At 38.8% G+C, this 27,478-nt stretch overlaps 1 protein-coding gene across 4 annotated transcripts in view; it reads right to left on the reverse strand.

Moving 5' to 3' along the window:
- LOC117422329 (zinc finger protein 618) overlaps positions 1-25,114 on the reverse strand; it is a 49,549-nt gene extending 24,435 nt beyond the window's left edge. For 2 of the 4 annotated variants that reach the window (XM_034037214.3, XM_034037213.3), the window contains exon 1: positions 24,755-25,113. The gene's annotated coding sequence lies outside the window, so the exon portion shown is untranslated. Of the gene's footprint in view, positions 1-18,539; positions 18,722-19,459; positions 19,565-24,754 lie in introns of those variants that run through there. The other 2 variants (XM_058987192.1, XM_058987193.1) reach the window with 2 other exon arrangements.
- Between the last annotated feature and the right edge of the window lie 2,364 nt (positions 25,115-27,478).

A 27,478-nucleotide genomic window follows, 5' to 3' on the forward strand; every position in this document is an offset into this window, starting at 1 on the left:
GTGAAAGTCTTGTGCTCTAAAGTAACATTTAAACTTGTTGTTGTTGTTTGCTGACATCAACAACATCTGACAGTGCGTGAATGCCACCTGACAAACCTTCGCATTCCTGGCTAGTGAATGAACCTTTGAACACAGCCCTAAAGATTATACAATGCCCTACTCAAACCCCACCTACAATACGGTGTGCAGTTTTGGTCACCTAACTACAAAAGAAGACATCATTGCACTGAAGAAGTACAGAGAAGGGCAACGAGGCTGATCCCACAACTGAATGTGAACCTGTGAAACCTGTGAGGACAGGTTAAAATAATGGAAGCTCTTCAGCCTAGAAAAAAGAAAAGGAAAGAGTGATTTGATTGAAGTCTTTAAAATTGTAAACGGTCTGGATAAAGTTAACCCAGGACACTACTTCAAATCTAAACACAGAGAGAACAACAAGACAGCATAAACGGAAGTTGAGAAAGTAAGTTAAAACCAGAAAGCACGTTTTTACACAGAGTTATAAATGCACAGGATAGCCTACCAAATGAAGCAGTAGCATCTAAAACACTGGGAACATTTACAAAAATACCAGCTTTTGTGTTTTTATATTAGTTTTTACAGTAGTGGAGAATGGTGTGGAGGCTGTGTGGTCTAGTGGTTAAAGAAAAGGGCTTGTAACCAGGAGGTCCCTGGTTCAAATCCCACCTCAGCCACTGACTCATTGTGTGACCCTGAGCAAGTCACTTAACCTCCTTGTGCTCCGTCTTTCGGGTGAGATGTAATTGTAAGTGACTCTGCAGCTGATGCATAGTTCACACACCCTAGTCCCTGTAAGTTGCCTTGGATAAAGACATCTGCTAAATAAACAAATATATATATATATATATTTTTTTTTTTACTTACTGCAGTGGAAAAATCAGTAAAAGTATTTTTTATAGTTTCTAAATATAAAAATTAGATAATATTCTCTAGTGTCCTGAACCAAAATACCATTTCAAGTCTCTATTACTAAAAACTGATTTTTTGATGAATTTTATAAGATAGAAAGGCAAAAAGTCAGCTAAAAATGTGTACAAATAAATATATAAAATAAAATCACAAAATCACTCAGGTGAAACAATGCCTTGTAATTCGAGACTCCACATCAGTGTTGAATTTCAAATCCACTCTTAAGACACACAGCTTTTTTTACAGGGATCCTGTGGACTTGTTTTTTTAAGTCTTGTTTTTATGATCTTAGGAATTGTTTTTTATTTGTATCGTACCTGTTTTGAAAGTATTTTTCAATTGACTGTTTATTTTGTTTTATTATTATTATTATTATTATTATTATTATTATTATTATTATTATTATTATTATTATTATTATTATAATAATAATAATATGTTCCTGATTTTGTTTTTCTATATTGTGCAGCACCCAGAGACACACCTTGGTGTGACGGGTGCTATATCAAATAAAAAATATTATTATTTTGTCCAAACATCAATATTTTTCAACACCTTTCAGGAGGTATTGTGTAGTCCCTCAGGTCATAGAACAACAAGTTTGTATACATCTATCTCTTTAAAAACAGCAAGTGGAATACATAATATAAAATGCTAAAAAAGCACTTTATAATGTTCCCCAGAATGGTCCAAGATGCTACTGTTTGATTTCTAATGAATTTTTATAGGAGGCTCAACTACAGCCAAAAAAACACTAGTCCTGGGGGAGCAGCTCACTGAAAAACGCTCGGTCCTTCAAGGGTTAAAAGAGCAGGCAGCACCCGGCACAGTTCACAGAGTTACTCTATTGCAAATGAAAAGGAATAATTGAGTAAGGCATTGCGATTGAGATCAGGGTTGTGCACGACTGTCTAAGCAGGTTGTAATCAATGTGCCGATCCTGTATGTGAGCCTGTACCGACACGCAAAAAAAAAAAAAAAAAAAAACACATCCTTAGACCAGTACCATTTAACAAGAAAAATACTCCAAAGCTGTTAACTTTCTTGTGTACTGTTCACATGACAACGATGTTTTAAAATCGCCTATCAGTGCGTCTGTACTGGCTTTTCTGTGACCTGTAAATGTACAGCAGGAGGTGGGACAAAGTCAGTGTTGCACTGTTATGTTAATTTAGGTTGCTAAAATCTAGTTTTCAGCATTGGAGGTAAAATACCAAAAATAGACAACAAAGCAAAAGCAGCAAAGTATATTTTGGCTGAGGATCGTGTCAAGAAATTTCCCAAAGAAACTTTACATGCAGATGGAGGTAAAATGTATTGCACATCTTGTAAGGCGACTGAAGAAAATACAATCTATCGCTATTTAGCTTCAGAATCACACATTAAACGAAAGGCTACTACAGAGGCTGCTGAACAGAATGTAAAACAAACAGCTTTCAGAAAACAAACTTGAAAGTCAGCGCAGAGAAAAAGTATTCCTGTCGGTTGTAGCCAAGTTAAATCAGTACTACAGGTACGATCTAGCACAACCACCTCACTTCAAAACAGCCTGCTGCTTGCTTTTTAAAACGCAGTTCGAATTTTAAACCGGAATAGGCACGCTTTCTTTCTTTTGACTCAGTTCTAATAAAATACATTCCTGGATGGGACAAACATGACAATGAACATGCTGCATAATGGCCTTTTTTAAAGAATGACAGATGCCCTTGAGGGTAACCAAGTGTTGGGACTGTTTCTAATCGATTTCCACATCTGTATAACTTGGCAAAGCGTTGCTTTACACTTCCAAGCAATTCAGTGGATGCAGAACATGCAGTCTCAATGTATGGACAAGTCTTCACAATACAAAGACAGAGAATGTCTGCAGAACCTGCTGGGGGATGTTGCATGCTTGCCTTTAACACATGACAGCACTGTGTTTAGTAAGGAAACGCCATTATTTTTAGGCTTTTATAGTGCTCTGAAATATTACCTACTTAGGTTTATTTAATGTTTAAACATATCTGCGAAATCCTAATTTTACTGCATAACCTACCCACGAAAAATATGTAAATTCTCCGCGATATTAAGTAGACCCCTACTCATGACATACACTGATACTGCAAACCACATTACATCAGAAAGGAACTTGATAGTCCCAAGAAAAGTTTTAAAAATACACAGAGAAAAATAACTGGAGCTGCTGGCACTCCATTGCCTTCAACACTCTGGTAGAGCTGGAATGCACACACACACACACACACACACACACACTAGAGGATCGCTTTCCTCAACCAAAAGTCAAATATCATGAACTGTGCCAGAAAATTACATATCTGGTGTCTATACAGTAGTCTCCGGCTAAGAGAACACCCCTCGGGAATCAAGCGAAGTGTTCTCTTAGCCGAAGTGTTCTTTAAAGACGGAGTTGACCACCAGACACAAAATGAATGTCATGACGCACGTGCATCAACACATGAAATGAATAGAATAAGTAAGAGAAAAGCAATAGGCAAGTGTATGTTAATAAACTATAATAATAAAGTAACAGACAAACCAACGTTAATAAACTAACTGTCAAACTAAATTAACACAGCACCCCTACACACGTTACAAAATGCAGCAGCAGCTCTAGATTAATTGTGAATATATATACAGGAGCAATATTCAAGACATGCGCATTATCTAACAGAATGGTGAAGCAGTTCACCAGAACGGAAAACACCAAATTGCTCGGTGACTTGTGTCCGATTCAGGTTTTTTTCAGGAGCTTGAACAATTTCCCTTTTTGTATTAAGAGAAACATTTGTTTACATGCCATTTTGTAGCGATGAGGTGCTCGTGGGCAATGATATGACGGCTGTTCTGGAAAGGCTGAGTAAACCGATCAGTGTGCCTCAAGACACTCTCGCGATTACAAGTCACATTTCAAAAGACTGAATAAACCATTTCAATTGAAGTTTGACGATGAGTTATAGGACTGCCAATATTAAAATCTAAAATCAATTTTTCAATCGATTCCATTTCTATATACATCGAGATACATGCTGGATAATCCATTAAATAACTACATTTTTGTAGCGTGCATAGTTCACAACATTATTTAAGTTTACCAACGAAACTGCACCAAACTCCTTGCCTTGCTATTTACAATATTTCTGCCAAAGACAAGCAGTGGGCGTGTTCTTCTTTTCATGCTTAAGTGTTAACTAGCATCTGATTTGCTGGTCCCATCCTGTCTGCCAGCTAATCAGTTTTGAAAATGCTTTGTAAGTGCTCGCCCTCTGTGTATTCGTCGTTGTGGGCATTATCCGAAGTGGGTTCATTTCAGCTCCAATGTGGCGGATGTGGCTGAAGTTTCCAGTTCTCCTGAGTGAACCATCGCTACACCTCCAGGTAACAAAAGTATCTACTGCCGTTATTTTGGATTTTGGATGATCGGCTGCAAGAAATAAATACATGATTTGTAAAACTGGCAAATGCAAATACTGCTACCATTGAAATACCATAAACATGAAGGCCCCTCTGGAAAAATATCACCTGGTGGAATACAGTGAAATGAGAGGTACGGACGGATCGCACACTGGTGGAGTGCAGTGAAATGAGAGGTACGGACGGATCACACACTGGTGGAATACAGTGAAATGAGCAAAATGAGTTCCCCTTTCAGATAACACAGTAAGTCACTGCATTGATGGCATGTCAGGTGAGAAATGAAAATCAAGCGGAAAACTTGCATTGCAGCTTGATGAACGGACAGATATCAGTGGCCATGCGCAACTCTTTGCTAATGTAGTGTATGTTGACGGCGATAGTATCAAAATAAAAAAAGAGAGTGATGGAGACTAATATAATATTAGTGGGTACACACTGTATAGGAAAGACGTGCAGGACAGAAGAGGTGGAGGGGTAGCTCTATACATAAGAAATAGTCTTGAAGCCCAGGTGTTAAATCTGGACAAAGAAAACAACGCTGAATCAATATGGGTCAGAATAATGGACAAAAATTCAAAGGGCATAATAGGAGCATGCTATAGACCGCCAAATTCAGACGCTGAGCAAAATAATCTGTTATACAATGACATTAGAAATGCGTGTAGAAAAGGAGAAGCCATACTAATGGGGAATTTCAACTTCCCCCATATAAAATGGGAGAACCCGGTGGGGAGCACGACGGACAAAACTGAAATGGTGGAAATGACAAATGACTGCTTCCTAACGCAATTTGTCAAGGCACCGACTAGAGGGGAGGCATGCCTTGATTTAGTCTTTTCAAATAACAAGGACAGAATAACTAAAACAGAGGTCAGAGAGCCATTGGCAAACTCAGACCACAACATGGTCTAATTTGAAGTGTTTTTTAAAACCCCAAGGAGTAATGACTAAAGCTAAGGTTTACAATTTTAGAAAAGCAAACTATGAAGGTATGAAACAGAGACTAACAGAAGTAGATTGGAGTAAAATAGAGAAAACATCCACAGAAAAAGGATTTCTTAAAAATGTAGTACTAAAGGCGCAAAACAATTACATCCCAGAAGTAGACCAATCTAAATCTAAAACAAAATGGCCAAAATGGTTTAATAGATCAATTAAAAAAAATATTCAGCGAAAAAAGGCACTTTACAGAGCGTTTAAAAGGGACCAAAAACAAAGTACACAGAGAGTACTTGGGACTGCAAACAAGTCAAAAAGGAAGTTAGAAAGGCCAAGAGAGATAGAAATCATTATTGCTAAGGGGGCTAAAACCAATTCCAAAATGTTTTTCCAATATCATAACAGCAAGAGAACATTCAAAGAGGAGGTTAAATGTCTAAGAGACACAAATGGCAAAATCATAGACGAAGAAAAAAAAATAGCAAATACATTAAATTATTACTTTTCACAGGTTTTTACAAAGGAGGACACAGACATCATGCCCCACATGTCGACCTATTCCTATCCAGTTTTAAATAACTTTAGCATAACAGAGGCAGAAGTGTTAAAGGGACTAGGAGCTCTTAAAATAAACAAATCCCCTGGGCCGGATGAGATCCTCCCAATAGTACTCAAAGAAATGAAAGAAGTTATTTACAAACCGCTAACCAAGATCATGCAACAGTCTCTTGACACAGGGGTTGTACCGACAGACTGGAAGATTGCAAACGTAATACCGATCCACAAAAAGGGAGACAAAACCGAACCAGGTAACTACAGACCAATAAGCCTGACTTCTATTATATGTAAACTTATGGAAACTATAATAAGATCTAAAATGGAAAATTACCTATATGGTAACAATATCCTGGGAGACAGTCAGCATGGTTTTAGGAAAGGGAGATCATGTCTAACTAACCTACTTGACTTTTTTGAGGATGAAATATTGACAATGGATAATTGCAAAGCATACGACATGGTTTATTTAGATTTCCAGAAAGCTTCTGACAAAGTCCCGCATAAAAGATTAATTCTCAAACTGAACGCAGTAGGGATTCAAGGAAATGCATGCACATGGATTAGGGAGTGGTTAACATGTAGAAAACAGAAAGTACTGATTAGAGAAGAAACCTCAAAAAGGAGTGAGGTAACCAGTGGTGTACCACAGGGATCAGTATTAGGTCCTGTACTATTCCTAATCTACATTAATGATTTAGATTCTGGTGTAGTAAGCAAACTTGTTAAATTTGCAGACGACACAAAAATAGGAAGAGTGGCAAACACTGTTGCAGCAGCAAAGGTCATTCAAAATGATCTAGACAGCATTCAGAACTGCACAGACACGTGGGAAATGTCATTTAATAGAGAAAAGTGTAAGTTACTGCACACAGGCAATAAAAATATGCATTACAAATATCATATGGGAGATACTGAAATTGAAAAAGACCTAGGAGTTTATGTTGACTCAGAAATGTCTTCATCTAGACAATGTGGGGAAGCTATAAAAAAGGCTAACAAGATGCTCGGATATATTGTGAGAAGTGTTGAATTTAAATCAAGGGAAGTAATGTTAAAACTACAATGCATTAGTAAGACCTCACCTAGAATATTGTGTTCAGTTCTGGTCACCTCGTTACAAAAAGGATATTGCTGCTCTAGAAAGAGTGCAAAGAAGAGCAACCAGAATTATCCCGGGTTTAAAAGGCATGTCGTATGCAGACAGGCTAAAAGAATTGAATCTATTCAGTCTTGAACAAAGAAGACTATGCGGCGATCTGATAAAACCATTCAAAATCCTAAAAGGTATAGACAATGTCGACCCAGGGGACTTTCTTGACCTGAAAAAAGAAACAAGGACCAGGGGTCACAAATGGAGATTAGATAAAAGGGCCACTCAGAACAGAAAATAGGAGGCACTTTTTTAAACAGAGAATTGTGAGGGTCTGGAACCAACTCCCCAGTAATGTTGTTGAAGCTGACACCCTGGGATCCTTCAAGAAGCTGCTTGATGAGATTCTGGGATCAATAAGATACTAACAACCAAACGAGCGAGATGGGCTGAATGGCCTCCTCTCGTTTGTAAACTTTCTTATGTTCTAATAAAGTTAATGATGTTAGAGGAATAGTAAGGTTGGTAAACAGCTTAAACCGAGGTGATCAGGGGGCAAGTTCATTAGGAGACAATATGGTAGTGTGCCTCAAAAAATTATTAAAAGGTATCAAGGTGTGCCGAAGCAGAGACAAGGTTGGGAACCACTGCCCTAAAGTATTGTTAGCACATTAACATACAGCTACAGTACGGCCACAAGCTTTCCATCACTCTATAGAATGAACACATTTTGCTTCATAACGTCGAATGAACCCTGTTGAATAATCTTACCTTAGCATATGGAATTACATACCGCTTTGTAGTTTTCCATATACTTAACGAAAAACTGACAAATTGAAAAATCTGACATTTTGAAATCTAACTTGTACTACTATTATGGTTTCCGGTCGACTCTTGCGATTTCATTTTGGAGTTGCTTTGATTAGGCTACATGACGTTAAATAAAAGATCTAAATTATGTTTGTATAGTTGTTTTTTTTTGGTCTCAATCCTACAATTCTAGGTGATGCAAAACATTTGGCCAGAGCTGTACACCTCCCCAACAAAGCTGGAAATTGGAGTTAATGCCATCATAAAAGGTGTAAGAAAGGTAGTGAAGGAAGTAAAGTCTGAAGTTGTATCTAGGAGGAGGCTGTGTGCTCCGGTGGTTAAAGAAAAGGGCTTGTAACCAGCAGGTCCCCGGTTCAAATCCCAGCTCACTCACTGACTCACTGTGTGACCTTGAGCGAGTCACTTAACCTCCTTTTGCTCAGTCTTTCGGGTGAGACGTTGTTGCAAGTGACTCTGCAGCTGATGCATAGTTCATACACCATAGTCTCCGTAAGTTGCCCATAATAATAATAATAATAATAATAATAATAATAATAATAATAATAATATTGACCTAACCTTGATGCACTGTAAGACAATGCACAGTATACTGCTGCACAAAATGGCATCCTGTAAACACACAGGAAGCAAACACTACAGGGACAGCTACTGCATCTGGAACATTAAACTGTATTCATCACTTCATCTCTTGACTCATGCCTGCGTACCATGCACTGCAATGCATCGCTGTCCTTATCTGTGTCACTTACTGCTCCAGTATTACAGCAGGTGGGCCAATAGGGGAGTGAAGCAGGTCGTGTATAAAAGAAAAACATTGCTTAGCAGCCTGCAGAGCACTCAGCTTTATCAACTGCACGTACTCCCACGTTTATGTGCACAGATAGAATGGCTCATTAAGTTTGACACCCGAACCTACTGTACAAATCAAGACTTTATATGATGCCCTCACAATGACTGCAGTACAAAATTCAGTACATTGAAAATGTCATTCTGCTTTTGCATTTTCACTTGGAGCCCTTCAAACCCAGAAACATCTGCAGTAAAACATAATAAAACGTAACACACAGAGAGCCTCAAAAACAAGCACAAGAAATCCTTCGCTTTTTATACATAAAGTAAATCAACCTGACATTGAACAGTATACAATCGACTTGAAAATGTCTCTGCCAACCGAAGAATTCCATTAAAAAAAAAAAAAAAAAAAAAAAATCAATGCGTTAATGCACCAATTAAAATGTAATAACTGCGGCTATTGAAAAGCAGGCTTGAATTATAAGAATATAAACCCTATCAGAACCCTCCAAAATTAGAAATTCAGGGCAGCCTGAGGGCTGCAGCTAAGCTCTTGTACGCTGCGAGATTAAATTCTCGATGAAATTAACATTGCACTGCACACAGATACGAAGCAGTACATATTCTAAACTAGGATTAATGGTTTCATTAAACAAAAGGAACAGACTTCCCTTCATAGCACAAGGCTTTATAAATGTACCTCTTATTTCTGGGCTGCCAGTCCAGGATCTCAGTGATACTGCTGTGCAAATCGAAAATCTTTGTTTGGGGGGGGGGGGGGGGTATTAAATCTAAGTATTAAGAGTGTAATGTAGAATTTGTAAAAGGCTTATCAATTCCTTTTCAGAAACATGAATGCTGCGACTGCATGAAGTACACAGCGCATGGCTTAATGCGACAGAGACGCTCCGATGCAGACTTTCAGACCCTGGAACTAAGCCTCTGACTCGTTTTACTGACATGATGTCAGGTGGCTGAACCTTTCACTCTGAATTGTGAAATGAGTTCTAGTTGTTTTGAATGTTTTTTTCGTTGTTTATTTGGGACTCAAACCCACACCTTCAGGAAAGACTGCGACAAAACCTTAAGACCGCCTGGCCATTTTGACCCACTTCGAGCTAAAACCGTATTCATAGTTTGTGTTGCCTGTGGCAGGATGGCTTGCAGTGGTGAGGTGTGGTGACGTCACGGACCAGGAAGTAACAGAACCAAAGCAACGGCGCTCAGCGTTTTATTAACTAAATAAACCAAAAGATTTAAACAAACAAAACACAAAACAAAAAGGCGCGTTGGCCAAACAAATAAACAGAAACAAGTATATTTAAATATAGCAATTGTTCTTAACTGTTTTCTCTCTCCTCACTCTCTCTGCTCCCAGTACTCTCCTCTGTACACTCTCCTTGCAGCACGGACAGCTGCAGGTTCTTATATTCTGGCCGAGGGGTTAACTAGCTGTTAATTACCTCATTACCCCTCGGCCACAGTCTGCACGCGTTTAGTAAGGATGCGTGACTGTCAGCTAGTTAAATAATCAGTAGCTGATCAACCACGCATCCTCACATGGTTTTTAAAATACAAAAACAACAAATATGCAGCGCTTTGAACTGCGCCGCAAACAAAAATACAAATAATAATAAATATATAGGGGCGGGACACTCCACCACATGCCTGATGGCTATACTGTAGGGCTGCAACGAAGGGTACATTCTGACCTTCGAAGGTTCGGAACACATTACCGAAATATTGCACATTGTCACTAAACTTGCACCTATAAGTATTTTATAATCAGATCAGTGTTGCTACATATGCAACTAGAATTTATGTATGAATTGCAAATGTCAGGTTTTCCTCATATAAATGCATTAAAAAATGTTGCTTCTGCTTATTACCTTAAATATTATAGAAATATCTGAAGTAATAAAATAACATTTTATGCATGTTAATGTTTACTCATTAAGCAAATCTTTGTATTTAATATTGATGTTTTATTTCTTTAGTATTAACTACTTCAGTGTAGGAATAAACATTTTTATAAACGTTAATGTTTAGCGTTTGGAAATTCTTATTCTTCTTATTAATTAATAATTTGGCTGACGTTTCGGTGTAAACTTACTTGTCACTGTTTGTAGATTAACTTTGTGTGGTAAAGTTCAAAGCAAGGGGCTTGGGCATAGCGCTGGTTGATCTGAGCAGGTTCTGCTTTCTCCATGACTTTTTAGGTCCTTGATCTGAACATCCTCTCTTTCTGTCAGAGCAGACTTTACTGTCACACTTTGATTTTTCATGCTGTCCCAGGAAACGTTCCCTTACAGTCTAGCAGGCACTCCTGGCTTTTCCATCACTGGGGCTAGTACTGCGTTTCTTGCTGTAACTCTGTTCAGGAGCCTCCGCACAATCCTCTCTCTGAACTCAGCAGCCGTCGTATTTGCGTTTGTGCTTTTCTTAAAAATGATGAACGCATTCACTAGCGCTACCTCCTTTGCATGGTGATGTACCATTTGACAGAGCGGTGCTGAAAGCTGTAATAAGAGCAGAGTTGGTCAGCTCTGTCTACACCTCCCATGTATCCTCGACGCTACTCGAAACCCTTCTGGCCCCTTGCTGCGGATTCTCTTTGAAATCACCGATGTGTCGTGCACGGTACAAAGCAAAGTATCTGTTCCTGCATCTTTGAAAGCTAAAAGAGGCCCTTTCTCCAAAAACAATGGGGGATCTCCCGGCTTCATTTTATTATTTTTGAATTCCTGTGGCATGCCTTTTCTATTTCCTGACAGTGCCACAAGCGCCGGTGTTTTTTTTTTTGTGCAGCGTCTCAGAGAGCAGGGGAGGTGTAAAAGTTGTCAGTGTACACTACATGGCCCTTTCCTAGAAGTTCTGCTGTGTTCAGCAGCACCATGACTACACTGTAACCAATCCCCACATCTTTATCATAGGAATATGCTCCTCCAGTGTACACTTCCCATGCAGAAGTGTAGTTTGTGTGCGAGTCAGCGAGGACAACATTTTTAATTCCAAAAAGGTGACGTTTGTTTGGAATGAACTGCCGAACAAAAAGTCGTCCACGGAAAGATATCATTGACTCATCCACAGCCAAATCTCGGAAAAGATAATACTCTCTTTGGAAATTTTCAATTAATTTATCCAGAAGGTGGCGGACTTTAAACAGGGGGTCAAGACCTCTCAGTTCTCAGGCTGTTGTTAGCGAAATGCAGAACAGAACTTAATCTCGTAGCGTTTTCTGGACAAACACTTTCGAAAAATTCAGTGTCCAGGTAACTAACTGAACATTAGTACTCCAGTAATGAGAAATACGTGGCTTTACCACTAGACCCATTGCAATTTGGAGTCCTATAAATATTTCAGTTTGGTGTCGATTGGCAAGTTTCCAGTCGTGAAAGCAGGAATGGGGTGCTAGAGTACCGCGTCTACTCTTTGGCAGCTTGGCTTCACCTCAGCTCCTCCTCCGTAGCTCACTTGATCCAAAAAGGTGACGTTTGTTTGGAATGAACTGCCGAACAAAGAGTCGTCCACGGAAAGATATCATTGACTCATCCACAGCCAAATCTCGGAAAAGATAATACTCTCTTTGGAAGAGTTTCGCTGTAAAGCACTTTTTAAAGGCTATAGCAGCAACAACAACAACAACAATCTCCCGAACTTCCAAGAAGTTGTGGGCTCTCTAAACGTTAAGTGGGAATTAACTTTTGTATTTTTTGTTTATCTTGCTCTGTTTGTTTATCTTAATCTGCATTGGCTGCGGGTGTATCAGGCAGCATTTTGAAGCTGGACTTGATTACTGTGCTGTCTTGTTTAGTAACAAATTTAAGTTTGACTGAATTTTAACCGGATATTTTCAGGACATTTTTTTTTTGATTAAGTGAACAATTTAAGTTGGGCTGCATTTTTAAGCAGTGTATGCTTAAAATAAGAATTTAACGAACGTTGTTGTAGTTGACATTGCTTGCAAGCACACAACATAATACTACGTTACTCTTTGTATTTATTTTTTGAAGTAAATGCAACAAGTAAACAATACCAGTTTGTTTTGTCATAAATACAACAAGTACAACAACTAGTAGTTTGATTGTATTGTATTTATTATCGGTATCGGCCGATATGGGTAGAGAACCATCGGCTCTCGGTATCGGCCAAGAAAATCTTATCGGTGCACCCCTAATAGAAAATCTTATCCGTGCAGCCCTAATAGAAATGCTGATCTGAAAAAACCTGTAGCCAAGCACCGTGTATCCAATCTGTCTGAGCTGAATGAAATACACAAGGCAGAGTGTGCATAGATTTCACCAACAAGATATAACACACTGCTAAGAATGATCATAAACAAGATATATCACACTGGTTAAGAATGATCATAAACAAGATATAACATACTGGTTAAGAATGATCATAAACAAGATGTAACGTACTGGTTAAGAATGATCATAAACAAGATATAACACACTGCTAAGAATGATCATAAACAAGATATAACACAGTGCCAAGAATGATCATAAACAAGATATAACACACTGCTAAGAATGATCATAAACAAGATATAACACACTGCTAAGAATGATAAAAAATGTCTGAAAGCTGTAACTAAAGAAGGACACACGACTAAGGCAGGGGTGTCAAACTTTAAATGAAGTTTGTTTTTTTATAAAGATTATTTGTTAAATTAGTAGGAATTGTGTATTTGCTTTTTGTTCCATGAACCTCTTCTGTGCTATGGACATAGCTGGCACATCATAAAAAGTGCTTTCCCTGTGCCTGGTACGTCATGATTAGGCAGTGTGGTCCAGTGGTTAAAGTCCAGGACTTGAAACCAGAAGGTCACCGGTTCAAATCCCACCTCTGCCACTGACTGACTCACTGTGTGACCCTGAGCAAGTCACTTAACCTCCTTGTGCTCCTGCGGATGAGATGCTAAATCAGTGTCCTATTGTAAGAGACTATACATATAAACGCACAGTTCACAGCCTACCTCTGTAAAGTGCTTTGTGATGGTGATCGACTACAAAAGGCACTATATAAAAATAAAGATATTATTATTATTATTATTATTAAAAACATGTTTAAAAAAAATTGCCATTTTTCACTCTGGGTCGCTCATCCAGGAGTTATTACACAACATATTAAGTCGATGGCTTTAAATTTCATTATGTTACACGGATAAAATGTATTTGATGTGACGCAGGTGTTAAATGTAATTTACAGCCTGTTTGAACGCAAGCGGTGGCTCTCTTTGGCTTGTACTGTGAAACATCCCGAATGAATTTAAAACAATCTGTGTGTAACTTTTGTTTTCTTTTCAATGAGGATTGATAATAGAAAAGGTTTACCTTTGATTAGTAGCTGTTTTATAGAGCTGTGCTTCATGAAATCAGCTTTGAAGTTTCACCTGACTCTTTGTCTACATCTTGTTTTGTTGATGGTAGAGGAAGATACATCCTGCTCCTGACTCTGACCACATGACACCATTGTAATGTCTCGAGTGTGTGGTAGGTACTAGTTGCAACCTTTTTTTTTTCTGTCCAGTGGTGTAAACTCAGCGATCAGAGGGTAAAAATAAACATTAGGAACCACGTGTTTTTTGTATATAGTTAGTGTGTGTGAAACCTTGTATCTCAGTTTTGTTGTGTCCGGATTAGTTGGTTGGATAGAAACTGTAAGGCTAGTGAGTTTGCGCATAGGATTGATCTATTTTACATATTTTTTCGACTACTGAATTATTTTTGTAATCCCAGTATTCATCTTTCTTGCTTTATGATTTTATATTAGATCTAATTTAATTTTTCTACCGTCCCCCAAAAAACATTTATTCATCATTGTATTATTACTTGTACTGTGATTCTTGAAATGTATTTGTTTACGACTGTAAGTCGCCCTGGATAAGGGCGTCTAAGAAATAAATAATAATGATAATAAAAATAATCATTGTATATTTCATCTGATTTGTTTCCTGTTCATTTGATTTCTAAATTTATTTTTTAGGATATATATTTCTTCATCTGTCCCCATTTCTCTCTACGATTTGACAATGATTTGTTTTTTTTTGGGGGGGTGGTTTTTCAATTTATACTACAAATGCTTCCCCCCCCCCCCCTCTCCTTTCCCCATATCCTAAAAATGATTTGATTGGAGTTGTTGGTTTGAATTTATTTCTCTTTTGCTCCTCTCCCTTCACAACACACATCATTGTATCGGATATCATTTTATTATGGCTTTTTTTTTTTTTTTTTTTTTTTTAATAATTGTACCGTGACTTGCCAAAAGAACTTTTATAACTGACTGATTTTATTATCTCATTGTATATTTTTTCCTGTTCTGCATTTTGACTTCTTTCTTTTTTCTTTTTTCATTAATTTTAAAGTATTGATTTATTTATTTATTTATTAGGTTCTATGTTTTTTCACCTCTCCCCATTTCTCTCTAGGATTTCACAGTAATTGTTAGGGTTTTTTGGGGGGTGGTTTTTCGATTTATACTTTATAGATCTAAAAAAAAAAAAATCCTTTCCCTACATCCCAAAAACGATTTGTTACAGTTATTGGATTGATTTTATTTTTCATTTGCTCCTTTGAAAATTATACATTATATTTATTGAAATTGTGATAAATGACTTGGCTTTAAAATGTATTTGTTTTTTTATTGAATTATCCTGTCACAACACACATTTCATTTGTACAAGGTATCATTTTTTTTATTTATAATTTTTTTGTACTGGGCAATGGAGGTTTTATTTTGGTCAGTAAGATGGCAAGGCAGTAGCTCAGGGCAGAGGCTGATGCTGACCTCCTAATGGAGTCTGACTCAGAGGGTGATTTTGTGCCCGATGACTCTGGTAGTGAGTATGTGTCAAGTGTCTCTTCCTCCAGTGAGGAATCCAGCAGTGGTGAGGAAGAGGAGCCGATGAACACTGAGCCTGATCCCCTACCAGAAAGGGGTACAGTATGTGGGCCTGAACCAAGGGGTGGTAGATTTCATCCACTCTGCTACTGGGCTCCCCCTAACAACATCTAGCCACAAAATCCTCCTTTTTCTGGGACACCTGGTACCAGGGTGAACACAACTGCATTTACTCAATTAACTTTTTCCAGTTGTTCATCACTGATGACCTTTTTGAGTATTTGGTTACCCAAACCAATTTGTATGCCCAACAATACATGGCACAACATGCAGACAAGCTGGGGCCACGTTCTAGGGTGCGCAAGTGGGTCCCCACTAATGTAATAGAAATGAAAAAGTTCTGGGGTTTATCCCTTCTGATGGGACTGGGGGATAAACCTAGATTAGATTTATATTGGTCCACCAACCCAACCCATGCTTGCCCAATTTTCCCTTCGGCAATGAGCCAAGGCCGGATTCCAATTAATTAAAACATTTCTACATTACAATGATAATTCTAAGGCTCTCCCGAGGGACCATCCCCAATGTGACAGGCTTTTCAAATTACGACCACTTCTCAATCATCTACAGAATAAATTTGAAGAAACGTATACACCTGGCCAAACTATATCAGCAGATGAGTCCCTCCTTCTGTTCAAGGGGAGGCTCATTTTTAAAAAGTATATTCCCATGAAACTTGCCTGTTATGCGATTAAACTGTACAAACTCTGTGAGTGCTCCACTGGGTACACTCATCGGTTCAGAGTGTACACAGGGAAGGACTCTCAGATTGAGCCATCTGGCTGCTTCCCATGCTTCCACACCACTGAGAGAATTGTGTGGGATATGGTTTTTCCCCTCCTAAACCTGGGCTACCACTTGTACGTAGATCATTTCTACACAGGAATCCCTCTGTTTAGGGTCTTTTACACTCCCCAAACAATGGCTTGTGGCACAATTAGACAATACAGGAAGGGATTTCCTCGTCAATCGGTAGCCAAGAAACAGAGGCATGGCGAAACCAGTGCTGTGAGGAACTGCTGGCAATGAAATATACAGATAAAAAAAAAAAAGATGTGTACCTCCTCACCACCATCCACGATAAGGCAACAATAGCAGTTCCTGTGCGAGGTACGGTCACACACACAAACAAGCCAAAGTGTGGACTACAATAAAAACATGAGAGGCGTGGATAAGACGGACTAGGTGATGGAGCCGTACAATGCTGCTAGGAAGACCATGGCATGGTACAAAAAACTTGGCATGTACATGGTTCAGATTTCTTTGTACAACAGCCATGTAGTGTACAGTAGGGCTCCAGAGAATCGGCTCACTTTTCTGGACTTTCAGACCTCTAAACTCAAGTCTCTTGATTTATGCACAACAAATACCAGAGAATGAAAGAGTGGAAACAGTAGCAAGACTTAGTGAATGACATTTTAAACGGATACTGCCACAGTCCGAGAAAAAAGTCATGCCACAAAAAAGGTGCCGTATGTCTTCCGCAAGGGCAAGCGGAGGGTTACGCAGTACCACTGCCCCCGCTGTCCCTCTCAGCAAGGCCTCTGGAGGAGTGAAAAATACCACACAATACATGAGTACTGGAAAGACTAAATAAACCTCAGTCAATTGTTTTTATGTCATGTAGCAACATTACCTTGGGCTCCAAAAGGATTATGCCACTTGAAATTAGGGTGAGTACTATGAACTATGGACTGCGTTTTTCAAATGGGAAAGGTCAAAGTGGCATAATCTCAGTCTAGGGCCTGTAAACACCTGAAAAAATTGGTATTTTTGAATTCGGGCCACTCAAGGCAATTCAAAACCACTGTCCTTTTAACAGTGGAACAAAAGTTGTCCGATTCACAAGTCCAACTATAAGGAAAAACAATTGACTTTTGCTATATACAGTGGCATTACCTCAAATTGTAGAAGGATTATGGGTAACACACCATTGACATGCAAGGTCATGTTACCCATTTCTAAAATCCTTATTTTGTGCAGTTTTAAAAAATGTATACTTATGCCAGGATCTCTCATTCTTTAGCGCCGTACTGGGCACATGAAATTAGGGGGGGTGCTACGGACAGTGGGCTGCATATTTCAAAGTGGAAAAGTCAAAGCTGCCTGGTGTCTGTCTAGAGCATGTAAACCCCCCAAACCAATGAAAAGATTTCCACAAAGACACAGGCACATCCAGCAGCTTAAACGTGTCTACATTCGTACACCAAACATTAGCATTTTAGGGACTAAATGTGATGCCGGTGTAATGCATTTTATGAAAAAGTAGCATTTTGTTTACAAAAATAGCTGTATTTTGTGGTCACATGACCAAGCAAACCACAAAAACCAATAGAAACTTCAGAGTCTGGCAAAAAAAATACATATATATAGTTTGCCAGAGGTATCTAAAAAGCATCATATATTAATTTTGATGTAAAACAGGCGAGTCACACAATAACAAAATGCCTGTAGCACAGGGCGTCACTAGGGCCTCAGCAGAGGAGGGGTTAAAAAGTGGTTGAAGTTTACTACATGCACGTCCTTAATCTGTTGCCTTGCATTGTGGTATAGTAAGCGTAGGGGGCCAATACTTTTGCCTGCGACTGTATATAGAAATCCCACACCGACAAAGCTATTTTTCCAGTTGCTAATTTAGAAACTGTGTCACACAAATGGCAAGTGGGTAAATCAGTACAAGACAAAACACACTGCAATACATTTTTCTAATTTCTATCAATTGTGTCATTCCTGGCCTTTGAATAAATGCAAAGAAATGTTCGTTCAGATGTTTGTCCCAAACTACTTTCAGAACAAAAAATAAATAAATCACTGATACTGTATAACCTACTGAGAGTTTACAAAAAATGAAATTCGCTAAAACAGTTCCTGACCTGCCTTAAACTCAAGCCAATATTTATTACCATATATTTAGATGGTCAAAAAAAACACAAAAAAACTTAAGAGCAAAGATCACGACCCTTTCAAAAAACACATGGATTTCTACCGTGCGTAACAATGCCATCTCAGAAAAAAAAGTAGAACGCCTTTAAAATCTGCAAAAATATGTTAGTAGTTTAGAAATGTTCACAATACTTACAAGTTGTTTTCGCTCGTCTGTGTTTTCTTTTTTTTAATCACGCAGGTAACACAGCTGCGTTGGGGCGGGTATGGAAGTTGAAGGTTGTCTGTGTCCCCAGGACGCTCATCTGAGTTTTCTTTTTTTAATCACGCAGGTAACACAGCTGCGTTGGGGTGAGTATGGAAGGCCATCTGGGTCAAAAACGCACACGTAGTACACGTATTGATTTGGACCAATCAGAATACATAAAACAGTAAGCGTTCTAAATAAAAGTGAATTAAAGTGCACATTTGTTAGGTAAGGGCTGGTCATTTTACAGCAGTCCCTTGTCATGCCAACGCAGTCGTTTGTAAGGACTTCATATTCACAGCGTAAAAAGAGCCTTCAGCGTAACATCTATCCACACATGAAACACACTTTTTAATTCAAGGAGTAAGGGAATTTGAGAATACGGCTGCGAGGGATGTTCTTCTGTGGTGTAAATAGACAGAATGCTGACGCTCCAGGGTTCCCAGGAGTCTCAGGAACACTGGGATTGTCACTGGGAAACTCTACAATTCTTAAATGTTCCTGGTTTAGCTATTGTACATTTTTAGAGTACCATACAAAACTAAAGCAGTGGATCAGCAAGTTAACAGCCAAGTAATGTCTTAGGATGTGTAAACACCATTCAAAAATCTAATAAACAATCTTATGGATTGTGTGTTTCACAATCTGTTTAATTTCCTGGATCACGTCTACTTGTTTATTTCTTTATTATTTTTTCTCTGTAGTGCGGTGCCACCAGACAGTGTTTTCTTATAGTACCAGGGCTTTCAGTTACTATGCCTCTCGTTATGGAATTCTATTTCTCAGACTATCACAGACACAATAACTTTTTTAAATCTAGGTACAATGGTATTTAAAACAGGATTCATTTATCCAACTTTTTACATTACCGCCCTTACTCTGGTCCCACCGCAGTCTGATACGTGACGGATTACTGTACTGTATATGCAGTTAGAAACTCCCGCTCATCCAAGGCAAATTAAATCCGATGAGGACTAGATCAAAAAAACAGGCCATGTTTTACTAAACATTTTAAAACTAATAAACAAACAATTACCATAATGATCATTAACATAATATGTTGCTCAACACATAACACAATGTATTCATAATAAAGGTGCGTTCTTACCTATAAACAACAGTAACACGTTTAAAGCTTGGGACTCGCTGTCTGTAGCTTGGTGTTGTTTACATTATCGTCAGCATATTTTAAGCGATTGGAAGCTGAAGTTACATTTTGAAAATATCCTTTTCTTATTCCAATACAGTACTATAGTACCATTTTAATAGCAAAACATTCACTGGCAGCTGACAAACCGGACATTCAAGTACATTTGTACAAAGCCCCCCAGCTTTCTTGAAAAGGTCTGTGCTTCCCTTGCTTTTCTTTTGTATTTTTTATTCTCTCATTAGTATCCAGCCTAGTAGTAGTTTCAGCGTCCGTCAGTTCTGGTAGATTCTACTGTACTTGCTGAAGCGGTTTTCTCCCACTGCGAATTAAAAATATACAGTACTGTGCAAAAGTTTTAGGCAGGTGTGAAAAAATGCTGTAAAGTAAGAATGCTTTCAAAAATAGACATGTTAATAGATTATATTTATCAATTAACTAAATGCAAAGTGAGTGACAGAAGAAAAATCTAAATCAAATCCATATTTGGTGTGACCACCCTTTGCCTTCAAAACAGCATCAATTCTTCTAGGTACACTTGCACAAAGTCAGGGATTTTGTAGGCATATAGTCAGGTGTATGATTAAACAATTATACCAAACAGGTGCTAATGATCATCAATTCAATATGTAGGTTGAAACACAATAATTAACTGAAACAGAAACAGCTGTGTAGGAGGAATAAAACTGGGTGAGGAACAGCCAAACTCAGCTAACAAGGTGAGGTTGCTGAAGACAGTTTACTGTCAAAAGTCATACACCATGGCAAGACTGAGCACAGCAACAAGACACAAGGTAGTTATACTGCATCAGCAAGGTCTCTCCCAGGCAGAAATCTTAAGGCAGACAGGGGTTTCCAGATGTGCTGTGCTGTCCAAGCTCTTTTGAAGAAGCACAAAGAAACGGGCAACGTTGAGGACCGTAGACGCAGTGGTCGGCCAAGGAAACTTACTGCAGCAGATGAAAGACACATCATGCTTACTTCCCTTCGCAATCGGAAGATGTCCAGCAGTGCCATCAGCTCAGAATTGGCAGAAAACAGTGGGACCCTGGTACACCCATCTACTGTTCGGAGAAGTCTGGTCAGAAGTGGCCTTCATGGAAGACTTGCGGCCAAAAAGCCATACCTCCGACGTGGAAACAAGGCCAAGCGACTCAACTATGCACGAAAACACAGGAACTGGGGTGCAGAAAAATGGCAGCAGGTGCACTGGACTGATGAGTCAAAATTTGAAATATTTGGCTGTAGCAGAAGGCAGTTTGTTCGCCGAAGGGCTGGAGAGTGGTACACGAATGAGTGTCTGCAGGCAACAGTGAAGCATGGTGGAGGTTCCTTGCAAGTTTGGGGCTGCATTTCTGCAAATGGAGTTGGGGATTTGGTCAGAATTAATGGTCTCCTTAATGCTGAGAAGTACAGGCAGATACTTATCCATCATGCAATACCATCAGGGAGGCATCTGATTGGCCCCAAATTTATTCTGCAGCATGACAACGACCCCAAACATACAGAGAAAGTCATTAAGAACTATCTTTAGCGTAAAGAAGAACAAGGAGTCCTGGAAGTGATGGTATGGCCCCCACAGAGCCTTGATCTCAACATCATCGAGTCTGTCTGGGATTACATGAAGAGAAAGAAGCAACTGAGGCTGCCTAAATCCGCAGAAGAACTGTGGTTAGTTCTTCAAGATGTTTGGGCCAACCTACCTGCCGAGTTCCTTCAAAAACTGTGTGCAAGTGTACCTAGAAGAATTAATGCTGTTTTGAAGGCAAAGGGTGGTCTCACCAAATATTGATTTGATGTAGATTTTTCTTCTGTTCACTCACTTTGCATTTTGTTAACTGATAAATTTAAACTATTAACATGTCTATTTTTGAAAGCATTCTTACTTTACAGCATTTTTTCACACCTGCCTAAAACTTTTGCACAGTACTGTGTATGTATATATATATCTATATATCTATATATATATATATCTATATATCTATATATATATATATATATATCTATATATATATCTATCTATATCTATCTATATCTATCTATATCTATATATATCTATCTATATCTATATATATATATATATATATATATATATTTAACCACCTAGCTAACAGTTTCATCCTGAGGGTTACAGTGAAACGTACGGTCTTTAAATTGAGACTTTAGTGAAGACCGTGAGTACATTCATTATTGTAGGTAGCAATTCACAGTTATTTAATCACTCACAGGCTGTAACCATCAACTCCACAAACGCATTTTTGTAAATAGCAACACATATTTGTGTCATCGGTGTGAGTTTCAGGTGGAGCTTGGTGGTCAGCAAGGCGACACGCTGAGAGAATTGTTTTGCTGCGTCATCCCGTCTGGTGCTGTCAGTGTCAGTTCCTTAACACGCAGTACATAACTGCTCAGTAAACAGATGCAATCTATAGGACTGTTTACCAAGGTGCCTTTGTTTAATATATATATATATATATATATATATATATATATAAAAAACAGTGTTTATTTTTTAGGAAAATTAAATGTAAGCCTAATATTTTTTTTTAGGCACCCCAACTGTTGTTGTTGATTCCAACGTATGCACTTCACATCACGACTAGCAAGTTTCAAAAGGTGGACTAGTACCACAATTGTGTTAGTTTCTAACCCTGTACATGTATATAAATACTGGCAGCCAAGTTTGACCTCGGTAGTAAGGCAGCTCTGGTTACGGCCCTGCTTGAGAAGAGCTTCTCACGCACTCTCTGCTGTGTCCAAATAATAAAATAACCATTCTGATTGTGATTGTGCATACTGCATGTGCTCTGTGAATCAGACCAAATAATAATGATTGTGATTGTGCATACTGCATGTGCTCTGTGAATCAGACCAAATAATAATGATTGTGATTGTGCATACTGCATGTGCTCTGTGAATCAGACCAAATAATAATGATTGTGATTGTGCATACTGCATGTGCTCTGTGAATCAGACCAAATAATAATGATTGTGATTTTGCATACTGCATGTGCTCTGTGAGTCAGATCAAATAATAAAATAATGATTGTGATTGTGCATACTGCATGTGCTCTGTGAGTCAGATCAAATAATAATGATTGTGATTTTGCATACTGCATGTGCTCTGTGAATCAGACCAAATAATAATGATTGTGATTTTGCATACTGCATGTGCTCCGAGTCAGATCAACTAATAAAATAATGATTGTGATTTTGCATACTGCATGTGCTCTGTGAGTCAGATCAAATAATAAAATAATGATTGTGATTGTGCATACTGCATGTGCTCTGTGAATCAGATCAAATAATAATGATTGTGATTTTGCATACTGCATGTGCTCTGTGAATCAGACCAAATAATAATGATTGTGATTTTGCATACTGCATGTGCTCTGTGAATCAGACCAAATAATAATGATTGTGATTTTGCATACTGCATGTGCTCTGTGAATCAGATCAAATAATAATGATTGTGATTTTGCATACTGCATGTGCTCTGTGAATCAGACCAAATAATAATGATTGTGATTTTGCATACTGCATGTGCTCTGTGAATCAGACCAAATAATAATGATTGTGATTGTGCATACTGCATGTGCTCTGTGAATCAGACCAAATAATAATGATTGTGATTTTGCATACTGCATGTGCTCTGTGAATCAGACCAAATAATAATGATTGTGATTGTGCATACTGCATGTGCTCTGTGAATCAGACCAAATAATAATGATTGTGATTGTGCATACTGCATGTGCTCTGTGAATCAGACCAAATAATAATGATTGTGATTTTGCATACTGCATGTGCTGTGAATCAGACCAAATAGTAATGATTGTGCATACTGCATGTGCTCTGTGAATCAGGCCAGTAACATTCCCAGTCTTTGTGGCATAGAGCGACCCAGTACTGCACTATCAAAATAAACCAATTAGAAGTTGCTTGGATAATTTGCAACAACCAATTTACATGAGGTACTGTTCAGGAGCAACTAGTCCTTTATCGGTGCTGTCTGGTCACTCTATTGCACCCACTATTGTAAATATGTACATTACAAACAACAACACTGTGCCAAATCAACAAATCCTGGCTGATTTCTAAAAGTGTGGTACAGTAATTCACCAGTCTGCAGTGTGATTTCTAATTGCAATTCTGTATCTGCACTGAAATCACAAAGGTTAAGAGGCAATACTTCCAGCTACAATTACATACTGAGATTGCCAGTGACTACCATGACAAAATTATTTAAATACATGAAAACAACATAAAACAATGTATAATGCAATTATAAATCACACTGGGTTTACAAACTTGGAAAAACTATTTTAAAAAAAGATATAATTTAGCTCATCAAATGCACAACTATATTGATATATCTTTCTCGTCACGAAAATAAAAGTAATACAATTTTACCAAAAAATATATATATAATTTGCAAATAAGAATTAAAAAAGAAAAATAAATTTAAAAAAAATCTCAGATATCTCCGACAGAGGGCGCTATTTTAATAAAATAAAATGACTTTTTTTTTAATGCAATCCTCCACTAAGATTATTTTATTAACTTAAAGTATATAACAGTTGTAAGTGAAAAACGAATGCACAGATAATTATTCAATATTTGAACCACAATATGCACCATTGCCCATTTTCCAGAATTGAAAAATTGTCTTAAAAAAATGGAAAAAAAGAAAAAATCTGCAGCTGAAGATGGCTGCTGTTAATTTTGTGGTTTTCTGAACTCGACCACTGCGACTGCTTTCATTCTCATTTTGAAATAATTCTCCGCGTCTGACACTAGTTAAGCACATACCCGCGTTTCAACTTTAAAAGCACTGTACTGAACAACTCCAAAGTTTTGGTTTTTTTTTTCCAAACTAAAATTCACACAAGAAAAATAACCCAGGAAAACGCTTCCCGAAATTAAAACCGCTTCGACGTTGTTTTCAATTAACTTTTTAATTAATTAAATTTTTTTTTATTTATTTTTTTTTTTAAATGAAGTAGATATGCTGGGTTACCTTCCCAAAGGATGCGGTTCATGCGGTCCGCGCTGCCTGGATCGCGATCAATCTCCCCACGCCAGGATGACGGCACAAGTGCAGAGGGGGCTCTGTGAGGACACCGAAAAAGGGCCGGTCCTGATAGTTATTCTGGTCACCCAGCAAGGATAATAAATGGCTGAGGATCTGCCGGTTTTTTCACCGTGTCTGGACGCGGTGGATCAAAAGCAATGCTGAAAAGCTGCGCTGTGTGACTGTGTGTGCTTCAGTATGCCCTGATTCAGACCCCGGTCCGCCATCATAAAACAGGCAGCTCCACAGCTTCAGCACTGTTCACATCAAAAAGCAGAGAGACAAAAGGGCTGAACGACCATAACATTACACAGGAATCGAAGATTTTATCACCTGTGGTTTCTAATCATTATTTTTGTTTGGTTTTGTTTCGTTTATTTATTTATTTTACATTTTTGTTTAAATTTTTTATTTTTTTAATTTTATTTCTGTTACTTTGTAGTCCCATTTTGTGCAGCCTTTGTCTCAGTGTTCATGAAGTTGGAGTAGCCCCTTTTTCTATTGGTTAGATGAGAATCAACTGCCCATTTTCTTTTTTAATGTATTACTGCTGTTGTTGTACAAAGTGTTTGAAATGAAAAAGTATGTGCCTTAGAGCAATAGAACCTGTCTGTTTGCAGTAGCAGGCCTAGGGGACGAGGACGGGCTGGTGCACACCTTGCATCACAGAGCTGTCTGTAACCACAGCCTGCCTCAGTCATGGCTCAATGCACATACAGTACTTCATATAGCAGGCCTAGGGGACGAGGATGGGCTGATGCACCCCTTGCATCACAGAGCTGTCTGTAACCACAGCCTGCCTCAGTCATGGCTCAATGCACATACATACTTCATCTAGCAGGCCTAGGGGACGAGGATGGGCTGATGCACACCTTGCATCACATAGCTGTCTCTAACCACAGCCTGCCTCAGTCATGGCTCAATGCACATACAGTACTTCATATAGCAGGCCTAGGGGACGAGGATGGGCTGATGCACCCCTTGCATCACAGAGCTGTCTCTAACCACAGCCTGCCTCAGTCATGGCTCAATGCACATACAGTACTTCATCTAGCAGGCCTAGGGGACGAGGATGGGCTGATGCACACCTTGCATCACAGAGCTGTCTGTAACCACAGCTTGCCTCAGTCATGGCTCAATGCACAAACTGTACTTCATATAGCAGGCTTAGGGGACGAGGATGGGCTGATGCACCCCTTGCATCACAGAGCTGTCTGTAACCACAGCCTGCCTCAGTCGTGGCTCAATGCAAATACATTTCCTAGAAGTGTAATATGAAATATTTGCAGTGGTTTGTCCCAAAATGTTCATTGAAATAACAACATTTATATTTTAATTAGGCTCTAAAACATAATGGCAATGCTGGCTAATATCTCAGTTAATGCATTGGCACCTGTTTTGTATTGAGGTTTGCTTCACTGTATTTATTTTAACTTTGAAAATGTAAATCCAGTTAAAAGCTAACAGCTGCTACTATGTTCACAATATCAACACACTCACTGATATATAGATTCAAATTGCATATACTGTGCTTACCTGGGAAAAAATTAAATTTAATGCATTCACACGATACACTGGCACAATGGCATTTGAAGTCATTCTCAATTCTATTGCTCGAATGTTTGAGTTTGAATCCCTTTTGCCAGTTGGCTTTCTCTATCTCTAAGTGACTGTGTTTTATCTCCTGATTCCAAAGTGTTGTGTTGCTTTCACCTTTTGTCTTTACTGGCTCTGTTAGCATGCAATGCCAAGTATGTCAGTAACATGCACCCCCCGCCACAGCTGCACATTCAGATCAGAGCAGCAATATGTCTCAGTAACATGCACCCCCCGCCACGGCTGCACATTCAGATCAGAGCAGCAATATGTCTCAGTAACATGCACCCCCCGCCACGGCTGCACATTCAGATCAGAGCAGCAATATGTCTCAGTAACATGCACCCCCCGCCACGGCTGCACATTCAGATCAGAGCAGCAATATGTCTCAGTAACATGCACCCCCCGCCACGGCTGCACATTCAGATCAGAGCAGCAATATGACATTGCAGGTGATGACCATGACCTATATCAACAGTATATCCAGAACAGTATAGAGTACGAATTAGCAATGAAACGTTTCATCACAATTTGATAGTAGAGTCCAGATACGTATACCATTTACAGTATGACATACAGAAGCTCAGACAGACAGTTATCCTCCTCATATAACCCCAGAATCTAGTCAATAACTACTAATGACTTCACAGAGGATTTCAACACACGTGAAGTGTGACATGCGATTCCTCCACTGCATCCCCTTCACAGAGGATTTCAACACACGTGAAGTGTGACATGCGATTCCTCCACTGCATCCCCTTCACAGAGGATTTCAACACACATGTGAAGTGTGACATGCGATTCCTCCACTGCATCCCCTTCACAGAGGATTTCAACACACGTGAAGTGTGACATGCGATTCCTCCACTGCATCCCCTTCACAGAGGATTTCAACACACATGTGAAGTGTGACATGCGATTCCTCCACTGCATCCCCTTCACAGAGGATTTCAACACATTTGGAATTTCAATCTCATTGTGGAATGAGGAAGTCCGGCCGATCATGAGTCAGGAGTGAATTTACCTGGAAATGTACCTGGAGACCTTTAAACATTATAACCATGAAACAATACT

This window comes from Acipenser ruthenus, chromosome 15 (assembly GCF_902713425.1).
Source record: "Acipenser ruthenus chromosome 15, fAciRut3.2 maternal haplotype, whole genome shotgun sequence".
Classification (NCBI taxonomy): domain Eukaryota; kingdom Metazoa; phylum Chordata; class Actinopteri; order Acipenseriformes; family Acipenseridae; genus Acipenser; species Acipenser ruthenus.